The sequence below is a fragment of the Schistocerca piceifrons genome, chromosome X, assembly GCF_021461385.2.
Source record: "Schistocerca piceifrons isolate TAMUIC-IGC-003096 chromosome X, iqSchPice1.1, whole genome shotgun sequence".
In the NCBI taxonomy this organism is placed as follows: domain Eukaryota; kingdom Metazoa; phylum Arthropoda; class Insecta; order Orthoptera; family Acrididae; genus Schistocerca; species Schistocerca piceifrons.
In genome coordinates, this window is record NC_060149.1 from 274,627,502 (window position 1) to 274,644,385 (window position 16,884).

Sequence of the window (16,884 nt, forward strand, 5' to 3'; positions counted from 1 at the left end):
ACCTACCGTAAAACGTGGCGGAGGGAGCGTGATGATCTCGGGCTCCATGAGTGCTGGGACAAATGATCGTATGTGAAGGCCACATGGAGTCCACAAAGCGCATAGATGTCCTAGAATCTGCTTTACTGCCCTCTTTTACAGCCCTTTTTGGCGGTACAAACAAGGACGGCGTTAAATTGCAGCACGATAACGCAACCTGCCCTAAATCTGTGCCGGCCGCGGTGGTCTAGCGGTTCTAGGCGCTCAATCCGGAGCCGCGCGACTGCTACGGTCGCAGGTTCGAATCCTGCCTCGGGCATGGATGTGTGTGATGTCCTTAGGTTAGTTAGGTTTAAGTAGTTCTAAGTTCTAGGGGACTGATGACCATAGATGTTAAGTCCCATAGTGCTCAGAGCCATTTGAACCATTTGAACCTAAATCTGTCTGCACAGTGACTTGGCTTTGGGAAAATAACATCGAGCTTCTGGACTGTCCTGCCCAATCACCGGATCAGAACCCAATAGAACATTTATAGGGTTCACTGAAGCACAAAGTCAGACGGCACATAATTAGGCCAAAAGGAGAATTAAAAGACCGCCTGCACCTTGAGTGGAACGCCGTAAGTGCCGAAGACTATAAAAAGATAGTGTACTCTCTACCAAAAAGAAAGTCTGCTGTAATAAGGGAGAAAGGTGAGCCCACGATCTATTGATTTGGTGCTACTAATAAACATTATAAACTCGAACAAATTGTTTCTATTGATTTATTTTTTTATTTTTCATAACATTTAAAGTTACCTAGGGTACTTAATACTTTTGGCCAAGGGTGTTCATACCGTCATTTGTCATGCAACTTTAAAGTCAATGTAGTGTCTGTTTGGCTTCAAGTTTTGGCATAAGTTTAGCTTTCTCGTTCATGCGAACTCTGCCTACTGCATTTGTTCTTCTTTTATACGAGTACTGGGAGAGTGGTGGACTAGTATACAAACTGTCCACATACAGCCTGTGTTTTATAGCGTACATTTACTAAGAAAAACTCGAAACGTACACCTATACCCGACGTGGCACTGTTGTCATGCTCAGCTCTTATCGCATTTATACGTCGCTTGCACTGGAAGCACGAAGACTGTGTACGGACAGATATGTCGCTAGAAGTTAATGGGTTAAAAACGGGACTAGCTGCGAGAGCTTCAGTGAATGTAATGAGCTAGAATATGAGGGTATAAAAGCTGGATACTTCTACTTTTATACAGCCATTAACGATCAGGTGCTCGTTTTGAGCCCCGTCCTCGAATTTATGTGAGGGTTCCCCTGATGTCAACGGAGCTATTCTAATAATTACGTTGAGGCAGTTACCTGAGCTACGTAGAATAGCACCTTTCGAGGGAAAGGCCATGGATGATACCAGATGCCAATACTACTGTAGCTACAGTTTCGACTGGCCAAACTACATAGATCAAAACCAAATGCAGGTGTCGTTTCCAACCCGCGAAGTCAAGGAGCCAGTGGTTATACCTTGTCGAGGGTAGAATAGAGGTTTTACGGCCGAAGTGCCTCTGGCAATGGTAATTATTTTAAATAGTATACCAGGGGCACAAGACTTACTTTTGAGATCCATAGGAAAAGGCCAACCTAATTTCGAAAGCGGAAAGAAAACAGCACTATAAGTAATTTTCTGTGTGTGGGACTATAATTTAAGAGAAGATAAAGCCACTATGGAGGTGAAAGTGGGCGGAGTGTTGAGGGTGTTTGATGGTCTCCTACTTTTCTTTATTGCTTTCAAAATGAGGAACGAAGGAAAGGCGTAAGCACAGAGTTTATTACTGTGATTAACTTGTGTGTGATGGTGTTGTGTTGGGTGTGGGGTGCAAAGATGTTGATGCTGTTCACACACTGTTGAGCAATTCTTCCAACAGCAGAAATTAAGTTTGAGTTATAATCTGTCAGACAACGACTGTTGTTAAAGAATCTTGATAATTTGGCTTTATGAATCAGCATCACCGGGATAGTCTCCACACATTCCAACACTGTTTGCCTAAAATCTCACGAATGAGGCTGAGATAAGCCTGTGACTGACATAATATTTCCATTACGAACTTTGTACATAACGTGACAATCTAGCACGCATATGTATAATGAGGGACAAAAGAGTTTTTTGTACCATTTCAGTGTTTTGCCACCACATTCTGTTGAGCTAAGTAAACTCGAGATGTTGAATATCCTGGTTCTGGACTGAGATTCTAACCCGGATTTTCCGTTCGCGGGATTTTATCCCCTTGTGACGTCACAGTTTCATCAATTCGTTGTTTGCTGATGATTCCATACTCCTAAAGGTATCCACGTAACGTACGTATCTAGGTTTAAATCCTGGTCCGGCATACAGTTTTTATCAAGGCTTTGCAAGTTAGAACACGTGCACGGCTAACTGCAGGTGAAAAAAATTTTGATTTTTAACGTCTCTTCATTCGTTATCAACACTAACGACATGTGACAGTTTCGGCTTACAGTCAAACACAGAAATTTTTATGACATCATTTCAATTTGAAACATGCCACTCCCAGCCAGTGATGAAAAAGAATTCAGTCGTTAACGGCTCTTCGTGTGTAGGCAACATCGATACGAGAGGGCCACGGTTCCCAGTCAGCACTGAAACTTCGTCACGTTCGGGTTCAAAGATTGGTACACTTCGCTTGTGGTTAAAGAAACCTATATTTAACGTCCATTCGTAGTAAGACGACAACAGCGATAGGTGCAGGAAGGCAAAAACTATTGTGGTGAGTTTCTCGTTCAAACATATCGCTACTTCTGAAACGATTCGCTGTCTAATATTTTATTACGTTTAGTTAATAATCCAGTAGGTGCTGGTTTAGAATTCTCGTCACTTCATTTCAAATTTGTTTCTTGTAAATCAGACATGTATTTAACATCTTTCATGATTAATTAACGGGGGACAATTGTTTGCTGGATAGGAGTCCCAGGCCAGCACAGAAATTTTCGTCATTTAATTTTAAGTTCAGATTTGCTAACCGATACTAGTTAAAATTCTGTGTACTGCGTCTCTTTATGCGTAATCAAAAATGACGATCAATGCCGTCTCCGAGTCTCGGTCCACCACGAAATCTTTCCTCAGTTAGCATTGCCAACAAATGCTGGGTTTGAATCCATATCCATAACAAAACATTTCGTCGTGTCATTTAAAGTCTAAACATATGCACAATAAGCTGCTCATGAGAAACTCACTTTTTTAATGTCACTTTGTGCTGGATAACAAGGGCAGTAGGTGCTTTTCGAACTTCACAGAGATCCACGCACCATCAGGAAAAAAGTGAAATTACTGGTGATATGCTGTTGACAGAGAGGTTTCCATAGATCGGTTCAAATCGTTCAAATGACTCTGAGCACTATGGGACTTAACTGCTGTGGTCATCAGTTCCCTAGAAGTTAGAACTACTTAAACCTAACTAACCTAAGGACATCACACACATCCATGCCCGAGGCAGGATTCGAACCTGCGACCGTAGCGGTCGCGCGGTTCCAAACTGTAGCGCGTAGAACCGCTCGGCCACCCCGGCCGGCTCCATAGATCGCCTTACGCTGTTAATCGTACTTTTTCTATCTGGTCAGTTCACTAATCAGTACCGGGCGAGGAACTGCAGTGGTTAGCACATTGGAGTCGCATTCGAGAGGACGACAGTTTAAATTCTTGTAGGGCTATACTGATTCAGGTTTTCCGTGGTTTCCTTAAATCAATTACGACAAAACCCAGTATGGTTCCTATGACATGGCACAGTCCACTCCCTTCCCCCAGCCTTCCTTAATTGAGCTCGTGCTGCGTCCCTAATGATCTGGTTGTCGAAGGGACGTTAAACACTAATCTTTTTCCATTAACCATTTTATGCAAAACCACTCGCAAAGCGAACAACGGTGTAGGAAACCTTTTGGCAGTTCGAATTGTCATATAACGTTGGAAGTTCACATATACTTGAAAAATGTCTTATTCGCGAAATAAATTTGTTTTGAGTAATAATTAGGGAATAATTTATACGGCAGAGTAACGGGAATTAGTTTTTTTCAGATCAGAATGAGGGTAGTAAAATTTTAGAAATGCCACTTATTCTAATAAATTTGAGTTTACAAGCGTTAAGGACTGTCTCATCTCTCATAACGTGTTCCCTGATATCTGGACTAGCGTGGTATTTCTTTACATCTGGAGTTATTCACATACAGAGCTGTGTTCTCTAGTGGTGACTTATGGCAAGCATTTTGTGTAGTCCGACGAGCATACCAAAACGTTATTAAAGGATGCGCAAAAAAGTTACCTTTGTGGCTGCGTGAAAATTCAGGCGGAACACAACTCAGGTCAATTGGATATTTTGAGCATGACAGTACAGTGAGAAACACTGAACTTAAGTACAAAGAGTATGAAGATGATATATATTACACTTTGGCACATCGTGACCATTGGCATGAGTTGCATTAAATTACACAGCTAATTACGCTGAAGTGACAAAAGTCATGGGATCCCTCCTAATATGGTGTCGGATCTCCTTTTGCCCGGCTTAGTGCAGCAACTCCACGTTGCCTGGACTCAACAAGTCGTTGGAAGTCTCCTGCCTCTGTTGACGCCCATAATTGAGAAAGTGTTGCCAGCGCAGGACCTGTGCGCGAGCTGACCTCACGATTATGTTCCATAAATGTTCGATGGGATTCATGTCGGCAATCTGGGTGCCCAAATCATTCGCTCGAACTGTCCAGAACATTCTTCAAACCAATCGCGAACAATTGTGGCCCGGTGGCATGACACATTGTCATCCACAAAAATTCCTTTGTTGTTTGGGAACGTGAGGCCCATGAATGACTCCAAATGGTCTCCAGGCAGCCAAACGTAGCCATTTACAGTCAATGACCAGTTCTGTTGGACAAGAGGACACAGTCCATTCCATGTAAACACAGCCCACAGCATTACGGAGCCACCAACATCTTGCACAGTGTCTTGTTGACAACTTGGTACATGGTTTCGTAGGGTCTGTGCTACACTCGAACCCTACGATCAACTATTACCAAATGAAATCGGAACTCATCTGACCAGACGATTTTACAGCCGAGTAAGGCCCAGTCGATTTGGCCACGCGTCCAGGAGAGGCGCTGCAGGCAATGTCGTGCTGTTAGCAAAGACACTCGCATCGGTCGTCTGCTGCCATAGCCCATTAAAATCAAATTTCGACACGCTGTCCTAATGGATACGTTCGTCGCACTTCCCACAATGATTTCTGCGGTTATTTTATGGAGTGGTGCTTGTATGTTAGCACTAATAACTCTACACAAACACCGCTGCTCTCGGTCATTAGTGGAGGCCATCGGCCACTGCATTGTCTGTGGTGAGATGTAATGCCTGAAATGTGGTATTCTCGGCACACTATTGACACTGTGGATCTGGGAATACTGAATCTCCTAAATATCTCCGAAATGAAATGTCTCATGTGTATATCTGCAACTACCATTCCGGGTTCAGAACCTGTTAATTCTCGTCGTGTGGCCACAATCATGTTCGACACCGTTTCACACGAATCACCTGAGTACAAATGACAGTTCCACTTTTTTTTCCTTACTGTGATTTCATTCCCCTGCCCCATATGGGCAGGGGAAGGCTGTCAGCGGCACAATCTGCCGCTCTTCAGCCGAGTGACATGACAACTAATACAAGAATAAAATGTTACATATCAGGCGATAAAAAAGGGGGACATAAAACAGAGTAAGGGGAGATAATGGAGGTAAAAATACACGGACATGGAGACGTTCATATGAGGACAATTAAAAAAGTCGACATAAAGTTAAAAACACAGTTGGCGATTCGTAGAACACAAAAAAGGCGCTGAAGTCACACGCACAGGTTAAAAGTTGGCCACAGTATTAAAAACACTCCAGAACAACACACTTTAAACCCACTTGGAGCACACATGATGAAGAATAAAACTGCCAGGTGGGGTATGCCGAGGGACAGGCCTGAGAGGATGGAAAAGGAGGGGAGAGCAAGGTGCAGCAGGCTAGGGGGCGGGATGAAAAGAGTAGGGGCATCAGCAGGTGCACCAAGAGGCAGGAGACAGGTGGGGCAGAAGATGAAGAGGGAAGACAAGGCAGCAGGGAGTGCAGAGACACTGAAGGGGAGCACAAGAGAGGAAGGGGGAGTGGGAGGGGAAAGCCGCTCAGGAGAAGGGAGGGGGAGGAGAGGGAACCCTGAGGAGGAGGCAGGAGGAAGATGGGGTTAGAGTTGGTACGAAGGGTAGATGTCAGGGCGAAGCTCATCATCTGGGAGGGGTAGATGGTGGAAGTTGCGTTGGGAAAGGAGGCGGAGGGTGCCGATATGGAGAGAGGTTGGGGGACAACGGTAAAGGAGCGGCAATGGGTTGGGGGTGGAGAAGAAGGAAGACACTAGGGGGCGAGGGGGATCAAGGCGGTGGACAGTATATAGTGTGCGGATGTATTCAAGGGAAAGGAGAGGGTGGGGAAAGGGGATGAGGTTGTAGGGGATGCGTGTGGGGGACGGAAGGCGGATGCGAAAGGCGGCAATTCCGCCAATGCACTGCCCTTTTATACCTTGCGTACGCGATAGTACCGCCATCTGTATATGTACATATCGCTATTCCATGACTTCTGTCACCTCAGTGTATGTATGAGCATGGATAAGGACGCAAGTGAACATTGCATGTTGATGGTTTAGCCATACAGTATACATGGACAAACAGGTTACAGAAAAACAAACGTTTATTTCATAATATTGATTAGTTACTAGCATGTGTGTCGGACACAGATCGCCTTGGAAAGCTGTAGGTGTTTGTATAAAATAACCGTTTGTTTATGAAAACATGGCAATATAGAATAATTAAGATCAAAACAATTACAGATTATTTTAATGGATTCAGCTGTGGGTTCTTAGAGAATCATTGTGTAGTTTTGTCAAAGAAGGCAAATAGGTATTTCATTTACCTGACGTATGATAGAGATTAACTAACTGAGTGCAACATCCCCAATGGATATAATGAATTCGGAAAGTTATTCAAATTCCCTCATTATGCTCAGCAGTGTCTGGCGTATACCATCACGGGCCTTCCTGAAATCTAGAAACAGCATGTCGACTTCTACATCGTATTCCCACGTCTGCGCAGTTATTTTTCTTAAAACGAATAAATCGTCCCATGTGGATCTGTTTTTCTCTGCTGACGAAACAGGAGACCGGGTAAAGAAGACCTTCACGCCACACTGCACGTCAGCTAGTTAAAAATCTCGCCGTTGTCCTTCCAGGAAGACGCGGGCTTTATTCTTTGTCTCCACGAGATATGGACCGGCGCAGCACAAGCAGACTCAAGCAAACTCGCACGCAGTGGACCGTGTCGCCTCCCTGCGGACGGGAGCGTTCGCTCGCTATCCGAGGCGTGGCGGCGCTGCTAGCCGCTAGCCGCTACCCACGCAGCAGGCTCGCCGCCCTATCTCAGAGTGGCGAGTTCTGGACAACAGAAATAGCCCGGGCTCACAAGGACCAGGGCTCCCGAATAATGTTCGTGGATGGTGACTAGCCTATTTTCTTAAACCTCTACTGGAGATTGTAGACTATGATAAAGAACCACATTAACAGCAATACAATTTGTAAAACGTATCGGATAATGATAAAGTAATTTTTAGAGAAGACAGTGGTCGTTCGAATCATTTTATTTTCTGTAGACGGAGCTGCGTAGCCTCGGTGTATTTAATGAATGACATAATGGAACCAGACAGCACATACCGTTGCTGTGGTCTGTTGATTTTTGCGACTGGGGACTGATAAAAATGTATAAGATAATAAACACGTGTGTGTGTGTGTGTGTGTGTGTGTGTGTGTGTGTGTGTGTGTGCGTGCGTGCGTGTGTGTGTGTGTGAGAGAGAGAGAGAGAGAGAGAGAGAGAGAGAGAGAGAGAGAGAGAGAGAGAGAGATGCTGGATCTAAAAGCAGTTATGTATTTGACGCCAAGCAGCCTGCCTTAAACGTGATTTAGTGTTTATCCGTGACTTGTAGACGGTCGCTAAACAGTCCTTTTGGCTGTTCCAAGATGCTATTCTGTAATCGTTTTATTCTCAGCGTAACGCTGTTGATATTAAATGGTGTTTGAGGCAATGCTATGACTTCACGTTGGTTCACGCCACGACACAAACGTTTTAAGTTTTATTTAGTTTTAATTCCAGTGTGATATTTGTATCCCTTTGATGATGCTAGAGCCGGCCGGTGTGGCCGTGCGGTTAAAGGCGCTTCAGTCTGGAACCGCGTGACCGCTACGGTCGCAGGTTCGAATCCTGTCTCGGGCATGGATGTGTGTGATGTCCTTAGGTTAGTTAGGTATAATTAGTTCTAAGTTCTAGGCGACTGATGACCTCAGAAGTTAAGTCGCATAGTGCTCAGAGCCATTTGAACCATTTGATGATGCTAGATCTGGTCGCAGAGTGGTTTTCCGGACGCAGACATAACTGAAGTCGAAGTCTTCTACCAAGGCAGATTTTGCATTTTTTTAAGATACTAGGCTCGCATTGAATTCAAAATTCCGAGTCCGGTTTTCCTTCAATAATTCTTCAACTGTTTCAACTAAGCGAGTTCTCAGTCTCTATCAATTACCTTGTAAAAATAATTAGACTCACCGAGAGCGCTGCAGGCGCGGGATATTTTGAACCTTCGGCCGGACACCATTGCGGTGGTAAGAGTCTGGCAAGTTGAACGCACTGTTGCTTGTTGGTTCAAATGGCTCTGAGCACTATTGGACCTAACTTCTGAGGTCATCAGTCCCCTAGAACTGAGAACTACTTAAACCTAACTAACCTAAGGACACCACACACATCCATGCCCGAGGCAGGAGTCGAACCTGCGACCGTAGCGGTCGCGCGGTTCCAGACTGTAGCGCCTAGAACCGCTCGGCCACCCCAGCCGGCTTACTGTTGCTTGTAAGGACAGAGATTGATCATTATATATTTGTTAGCGCATACATACAGTTCTCCTTAGTCGTAACTATAATGCCTACACATTTTTGGATAAGTGAAGAAAAACAGTGAAGATCTGTGTAGTGTTTAACTGCACGAATAAATTAGGGAAAGAGCCAACATTATCTTTTATAGCTACGTGCATATATTTTGATGTTTTGTATTATGGACCTACAGCCACAGCACTTACAATTTCAGCAGGGCTACATAACTGACTTTACATTCTTTTTGTTAACAGTAGCTGCTGTGTTTGCAGTACTGGTGGAGATCAGGTTGGAAAATAAATACATTTCAATTCAAAAATTTTGAGCATTAAACAACGATAGCTATAATCCGCGCTAATGCTCACGTAATAAGATGCATTTCGTTGTGGACAAACAGTAACGGCAAAATTCTTGTAGCACGTAAAAAACAAATCGGTAAATACTGGCTGGTTGACGTTTGTTCATAAATTAATTGGTGTCTTGTGGTTCTATACTTAAAGGTGATATTATGTTTATGACATAAAGCAAAGGAAGATGTGTTGTAACAAAGGCTCGTAAGCTTACCACCACAATTGCCGCCTTTCATATTGTCCGCTGTTCACAGTACACCACTTACGGGACTTTGAGGCCTTGGTCTCTATTGACCCAGCTATCGACGAGATATTAAATTCTACCACGTCACTTTGTCATCTTCCGAAACCTACTACTTGCTGATAGTGAAGAGGATGTTTCAACTATAACAGCGAAAATCACTACTCGTCTGAATAGCCGCGTGCGTAGCACGCCGCTTCTGGAATACGGAAAAACGAGCCAGCCACGGATCGAATCCACACGGCAGATTAATGGTAATGACCAGTGTGCCGGCCAGCTTGCATTTGGATTCTACACTACACGGTTTCTCAAATCCGACTAGATTAATCTCGCACTGGTACCCATGTAAGGCGTCAGTTACACGATTCACTAACATGAGAACACTTACACATGGGATGACACTACACGGAGAGACAGGAAGGGCTACCCGAGTTCTGTGGGCAAGAGAGAGAGAGAAGAATGGGGGGGGGGGGGGGAGGGCATAGGGCATCAGAACACCCTCTGCCATTAATGTTGCCAAATCCAGAATAACATGCTTACCTGGTAAAGATAAGGGATAAGGCGAGGAAAAAGAAGAAAAGTAACGAAGATTACTATTTTCTAGAATCAACATTATTTGTCTGGAAAGTTGTTACATGTATCTACTAACGATCACAATTTCGGTTATTGTATCATTCTTAAGTAACAGCTGACTATGAAGTGCTTCAGATCGCATTAATTCCTTTTAAGACGACATCGTCCTCTGGTCAGCCATGTTAACTTTGTATTTCGTGTAACAGGCACAACAAAATACGACTCCTCGTCGTCTATACAGAGTGGTCAGAAACAGTTTGGAAAGCTTGTAAGGGAGTTACAAGTTAGATTGTGCTGAGAAATAACTATTAAGAAATAAAATTCGATCCGTTGGGCAGTTTCCGAGTTAATTAGCGTAGAAGTTAGCAAATGAAGCCGTTGCGCGCGTAAATTCAAGCGGCCCGCCAGATGCAGTTAGTGTCAGTTGTTCTCATAGCGCAGATGATAGCGCACGAGACTGCTCAGCCTTTGTCCGATGTCCAATTTTTCTATCGCTCTCTTATTCAGTTTTAGGAAACAAAACGAAGTACGCGTTTGGTGACACCATCTCTGGCGGGCCGCTTGAATTTGCGGGCGCAACCCCTGACTGCCGAACTTCAATGCTAATTAACTCGGAAACGGCGCAACGTATCGAATTGCTTTCTCAATAATTACTTCTCAATACAACCTATCCTGCAACACCCTTACAAGAGTTTCACGTTGTTACTGACTACGCCGAATAAAAGGATGTAGCACTTCGTATCATAATTTCTATCGAATTCATGTCATTTTGAGTTATTATCTAACAGTGTGAGTGGACCAAGTGTGACATCTGAAAATAAAGCTCATTTCGCTGTCGCTTATGTCTGATTTTTACGCGTTAGTATTTGATGAAATTGTCGAGGACTCAACAAACATGTGGGGGTCAAAAGTGTGAGGAAGAATACTAATGTTTGTAATCTTCAGCTTTGCCATTTAAGTCATACGAATATAAGCTTAAGTTTATAACAAAGAATCCAGAGAAAAATTGACTTGGAAATTTCTGAGTTTACGCAGAATTTGTTCCCCAATACTCTGAATAATTCACGAGAATGTGGGAAAATTTATTATGTCAGACCAGTATAGAATTTAAATAACAGAGCGCACAGTTCGTCAGTTGAAAAAAAAAACATGATGTACTCCTCAGGGAGTCACACCTAGTGATACGTGGCTGGCAACCACGGGGCCCCGAGCTGAGTCCTGGCATTGCTTCCACTTACTTATGCCAGGCTCCTCACTTTTATCTTTCCTATCTGGCCACCCTCGGCCAGCTCTTGTTCTTTTCCGACCCCGACGCTATTAGGTTTCGAGGGCTAGGGGTCTTTTATTTTCCAACCTATACTTCTCATGCAGCGTCTGACCCGGAGCGGGCGGCTGCAAAAGGCGTCTGTATCCCATGTTAGGGGCAGCCTCAAGAATTGCGGAAGGCAACGGAATACCACCGCAGATTAACTTCCCCGCATAATACAGTCTCCATTTTATCCACAAAAAATGGCTTCCTCTCATGTTAAATCAGTGTCCGGAGATAAATAGTCCCCCATTCGAATCTCCGGGGGGGGGGGGGGGGGGGACAACTTGAAAGGAAGCAAAAAATCAAAACGAGAATTGGTACCTGGATTGTCAGAACTCTGCTACAAGCAGGAAAACTAGAAAACCTTAAAAGAGAGATGGAAAAGAATCGCACGGACCTCGTAGGAGTTGCTGAGGAAAGATGGAATGGACATGGAGAGTTGCAGTCAGATGAATATGTATTCTACTACTCTGGAGGAGAAGTAAAAGGAATTAATGGAGTAGGAATGATTATGACAATGGAATTGGCTAAATGTGTGGAATATGTAGACTATGCAAATGACCGGGTTATTGGTGTAAGGTTGAAAGGAGCACAAAAAGATTTACTGATTGTCCAGATGTATATGCCAACTTCAGAACATGATGACCAAATTGTAGAGGAAACGTACAATGTAATAGAGAGAATAATGGACGAAAATTAAAAAAAATGCTGCAAAATAGTAATGGGAGACTGGAACGCCACTGTGGGAGAAGGGAAAGAGGGAAACATAGTAGGCAGTCATGGTCTTGGAAAGAGAAATGACAGAGGTGAATGGTTAATTGACTTCTGCAGGGAAAGGCAGCTGATAGCGGCAAACACATGGTTCAAGAACCACAAGAGGAGGCTCTACACTTGGAAATCACCAGGGGATAAATACAGAAACCAAATCGATTTTATACTGGTAGAAGAAACATACAGGAATGGAATCAAGAAGGTGCACACATTACCAGGTGCAGATATTAATAGTGACCACAACTTACTTATGGCAGAAATAGAAATAAGAATGAAAAAACTGAAGAAGGCGACCATGGTGAAGAAGTGAGATTTAGAGAAGATAAGATCCAACAAAGAGCAAATTACAGAAATACTGTCTCGGGAGTTTCTAAACACATTACGCGACAAAGAAGCACCTGATAATGCCAACGAGTACTGGAATATGCTGAAAGAAGGAATCATTAAAGCAGGACAGCAAAATATAGGATATGTAAAAGGGAAAAGGTCAAAAAAACCATGGGTCACACAAGAAATGATTTCCAAGATGGAGGAGAGAAGAAAATTGAAAAACAAGAACACTGAAGATGCAAGAAAGATATACCGAAGGTTAAATAATGAACTGCGAAGAGAAACAGAGCAAGCTAGGAATGTGATGAAATTGAAGAACTGGACAGGAAGGGAAGATACGATTTAACATACAACAGAGTAAAGACTATGACATGGGAACAAAACAGAGCAGGAAGTGCTACTATGGAAATTTTGAGCAAAGATGAAGAGGTAGTGTACAAAGATCGTGACGATCTCCTCCAGAGATGGGAAGAATATATAGAAGAGCTATATGACACAAATAGCAAACCAGAAACTCTGGAACTTGAATCATACAACAGTGTAAGTGATGACGAGAAAGGACCGACCATCATAATGGAAGAAGTAAAGTCTGCCATAGATGCAATGAAAAATGGCAAAGCGGTAGGTACAGACACGATACCGAGAGAAATACTAAAATGCTTGAACCACGATGGAATAAGAGAAATACTGAGGTTATGTAATAAAATATATGACAGTGGTGAATGGCCTGAGGACTTTCTGACAACAGTAATGATCCCATTACCGAAGAAACAAGGAACCAAAAAATGCAGCGAGCACAGGACACAGCCTCATTTCACATGCAGCCAAAGTGATGTTAAGAATAATTAATAAAAGACTTGTAAAAGTAATGGGGGAGAATCTTGGCGAGGAGCAGTTTAGCTTTAGGCGGAATACGGGCACCAGAGATGCAATAGGGCTCCTACGAATCTTGGGAGAAAGGTTTATTGAAAAAGGAAGAGACCTATATATGTGCTTCATCGATCTAGAAAAGGCATTTGACAGTGTGGTTTGGGACAAGCTGGCGACTATAATGAGGGAAAAGAGAGTGGACTGGAAAACCAGAAGACTTATAAACTCATTATATCTTAATCAAAAAGTTTCAGTTAAAGTGAGAGGAGAAAGTACAGACTGGATCAGACTAGGAAAAGAAGGAAGACAAGGATGCTGTTTATCACCTACTCTTTTCAACCTCTACTTGGAAAATATGATTGACCAATGCTCATTAGATGACAAAGGAGTAGAAATTGGAGGAAGAAGAGTAGGGTGTTTGAGATTTGCTGATGACGTGGTCCTTCTAGCCACAGGGGAAAAAGAATTACAGGAGTTGGTGGACACCATTGCAACTAACGGAAAAAATATGGAATGAAAATTAACACAAGTAAAACAAAAGTATTGGCACTAGGAGGAAATAAGGAAATAAAAATTATGCTGAATGGAGAAATACTAGAACAGGTGCAAAATTTTAAGTATCTTGGAAGCAGGATAGACACCGACTGGAAGTGCACCGCAGAAATTAAAACAAGGATAGCAATGGCGAAAGAGGCGTTTTATAAGAAAAGGAGAATCTTCTTGCAGCGGTCTGGACAGAGAACTCATAAAGAGACTCATAAAATGTCTTGTATGGAGTGTTCTTCTATATGGCGCTGAAACGTGGATTATGACGAAAAAAGACAGAGAAAGGCTGGAGGCTTTTGAGATCTGGACATGGTGGAAGATGGAAAGAATAAGTTGGATGGACAGAGTAAAAAATGAAGAGGTACTGAGAAGAGTGGGAGAGAAAAGACAGTTACTAGATGTAATAAAGAGAAGAAAAAGAAATTGGATTAGGCATATATTAAGACAGAATGACGGACTGATAAGAACAGTTTTAGAAGGTTATGTAGAAGGGAAAAGGAAGCGAGGAAGGAAGAGATTCCAGATACTGGATGACATGATGGACGGTACAACATACAGCAGCCTTAAGAAGGAAGCAATGGATCGCAGAAATTGGAGAGGCAAAGGACCTGCTAATATAGCAGATAACTGATGATGATGACTGCGTTTAGCATGGACTTTTTGCTGAAATTGATAAGTTCAAAATGGTTCAAATGGCTCTCAGCACTATGGGACTTAACTTCTGAGGTGATCAGTCCCCTAGAACTTAGAACTACTTAAACCTAACTAACCTAAGGACATCACACACATCCATGCCCGAGGCAGGATTCGAACCTGTGACCTTAGCGGTCGCGCGGTTCCAGACTGTAGCGCTTAAAACCACTCGGTCACCCCGGCCGGCTGGAATTGATAAGTACTCACAGGAAGCACAAAAGCAGAAATAAGTAAATTCCCACTGAGGCTCCCACAATTGAGATGAAACATGTGTGGAAACGAACATAAAACTGGGTTCCTGCAGACTGTCTTCTCTTATAATCGGTCCGGGCTTCAATGGCAATGCGAACGTCACGGGTTCTGAAACTCTCCTGAGAATGCATGCTATCAACGTCAGCATTTTCTTATTGTTAGTTCTGCCCCCGAGAATCAACTCAAGACCCAGTGGGATCTACATTCGAAGCAAAGTTACTGATATTTTGGTGCAGCAACGTTTTTTATATAAAAATTACTTCCTCGAATTGTTAAAACTAGCGACATGCTATACAGGATGAGGCAGCTAAGTCATAACACTCCTTGTATCTCCCCAACCGTAACAGATACAAAGATGCCGTTTGGACAGTGAATTGCGGGGAGAGGGGCTACTTGAAAACATCACATTTCATGTTTGTGCTATTTTTTATTACTGAGATATGAAGCCATCTTTGGTTTTTCTAAATGGAACCCTATGTTAAATTTTAGCGTAACATGATGGGTTTAAAAAGACGGTTTCAAATATGTGTATATCATAATATTTAGGCGAATAGTTTTTGAGACACAGATATGTTCTCGTATCGTGTTCGTCCTCTGAAGCGGCGTTGTCCAATGCGACCTTTTTGTTGACCACTGCGGAACTTAACAGGGAAGACGTTGTTTTCCTGCTTCTCGAGGTAGCTGGAGAAAAGGGTATAAATGTGCTGCTGGGGTAATGAGACATCGTATTTCCGTCACAGTTTCTTGGTGCAGACATGTACACCAACGAATAAAAGTTATATATGCTTCTAGTGTATGGTGAAAGCAGAAGAAATGCTGCTCGAGGAATAAAGCGATATGGAGAGCTGTATCCTGATCGTGAGCGTCCTGAGCGCCAGCTTCTTGCACGTATTTGCAAGAAACTACTTGAATCAGGATCATGGAACGCCATACAGAGGACAAGGCAGAAAACTGCAACTGGCGAGGTACGTGAAGAGGGCGTTCTAGCGTTGGTGCATAACGACCCTACTGTTTCGTCGCAACGTATCGCCTCAGAATGTGGTATAAGTCAAAGTGTTGTACGCATATTGCACCGGCATACATTTCACCTGTTTCACCTCTCATTACATCAAGCACTCCCCGGTGTGGATTTCGAACGGCGCCAGGAATTTTGCCGGTTTGCTCTGCAGCGTCTACAAGATGATCCAACGTTTTTTCAACGGGTGCTTTTCACTGATGAAGCGAATTTCACCAACCATCGTATTGTGAATTTGCATAATATGCATTACTGCTCAATAAAGAACCCTCATTGGCTTCGACAGGCACAGCATCAGCAACTATAGAGTGTTAATGTGTGGTGCGGCATCCTCGGGGTCGTACGTCATTCCGGGTGTACTAAATGGCAATAACTATGCACAGTTCCTACGAAACGTTCTGCCCATTTTGCTGGAAGAGTTACCACTAACTATGCGTCAGTGCATGTGGTTCCAACATGACGGCTGTCCTGCTCACTCTTCCCGTGTGGTTACAGAGCTGTTAAATGAAAAGTTCCCGGATTGTTGGATAGGTCGACGTGCTGAAGTGAAGTGGCCATCTCTGTCTCCTGATTTGACCCTTCTTGATTTTTTTTTCTGTGGGGAGCAATCAAATAAAGTGTATGCTCAAATACCAACTACGCCAGACGATATGAAGCAACGTATCATCGAAGCGTGCGCTGATATCTCACGTGACACCCTCGCAGCCATTCACAAATCATTCTAACGGCGACTACAAATGTGCATTGCAGCAGAGGGGAAGCATTTTGAGCACACACTTCAGTAAGGTTTTGTATCATGAACAGTATGCTTTTGCATCTTTGTGCGTATTTGCTTTGTATTGTGATCAATAGCAAATATTTTCAAATAAATAACAAATACGCGCAAAATAATTGTGACCAATAAGGGCCTCCTCATTAACATTTGTATTTCTGTTGCTTAAAATGTATTAACATCTTGTAGTATTTTAATACTGTA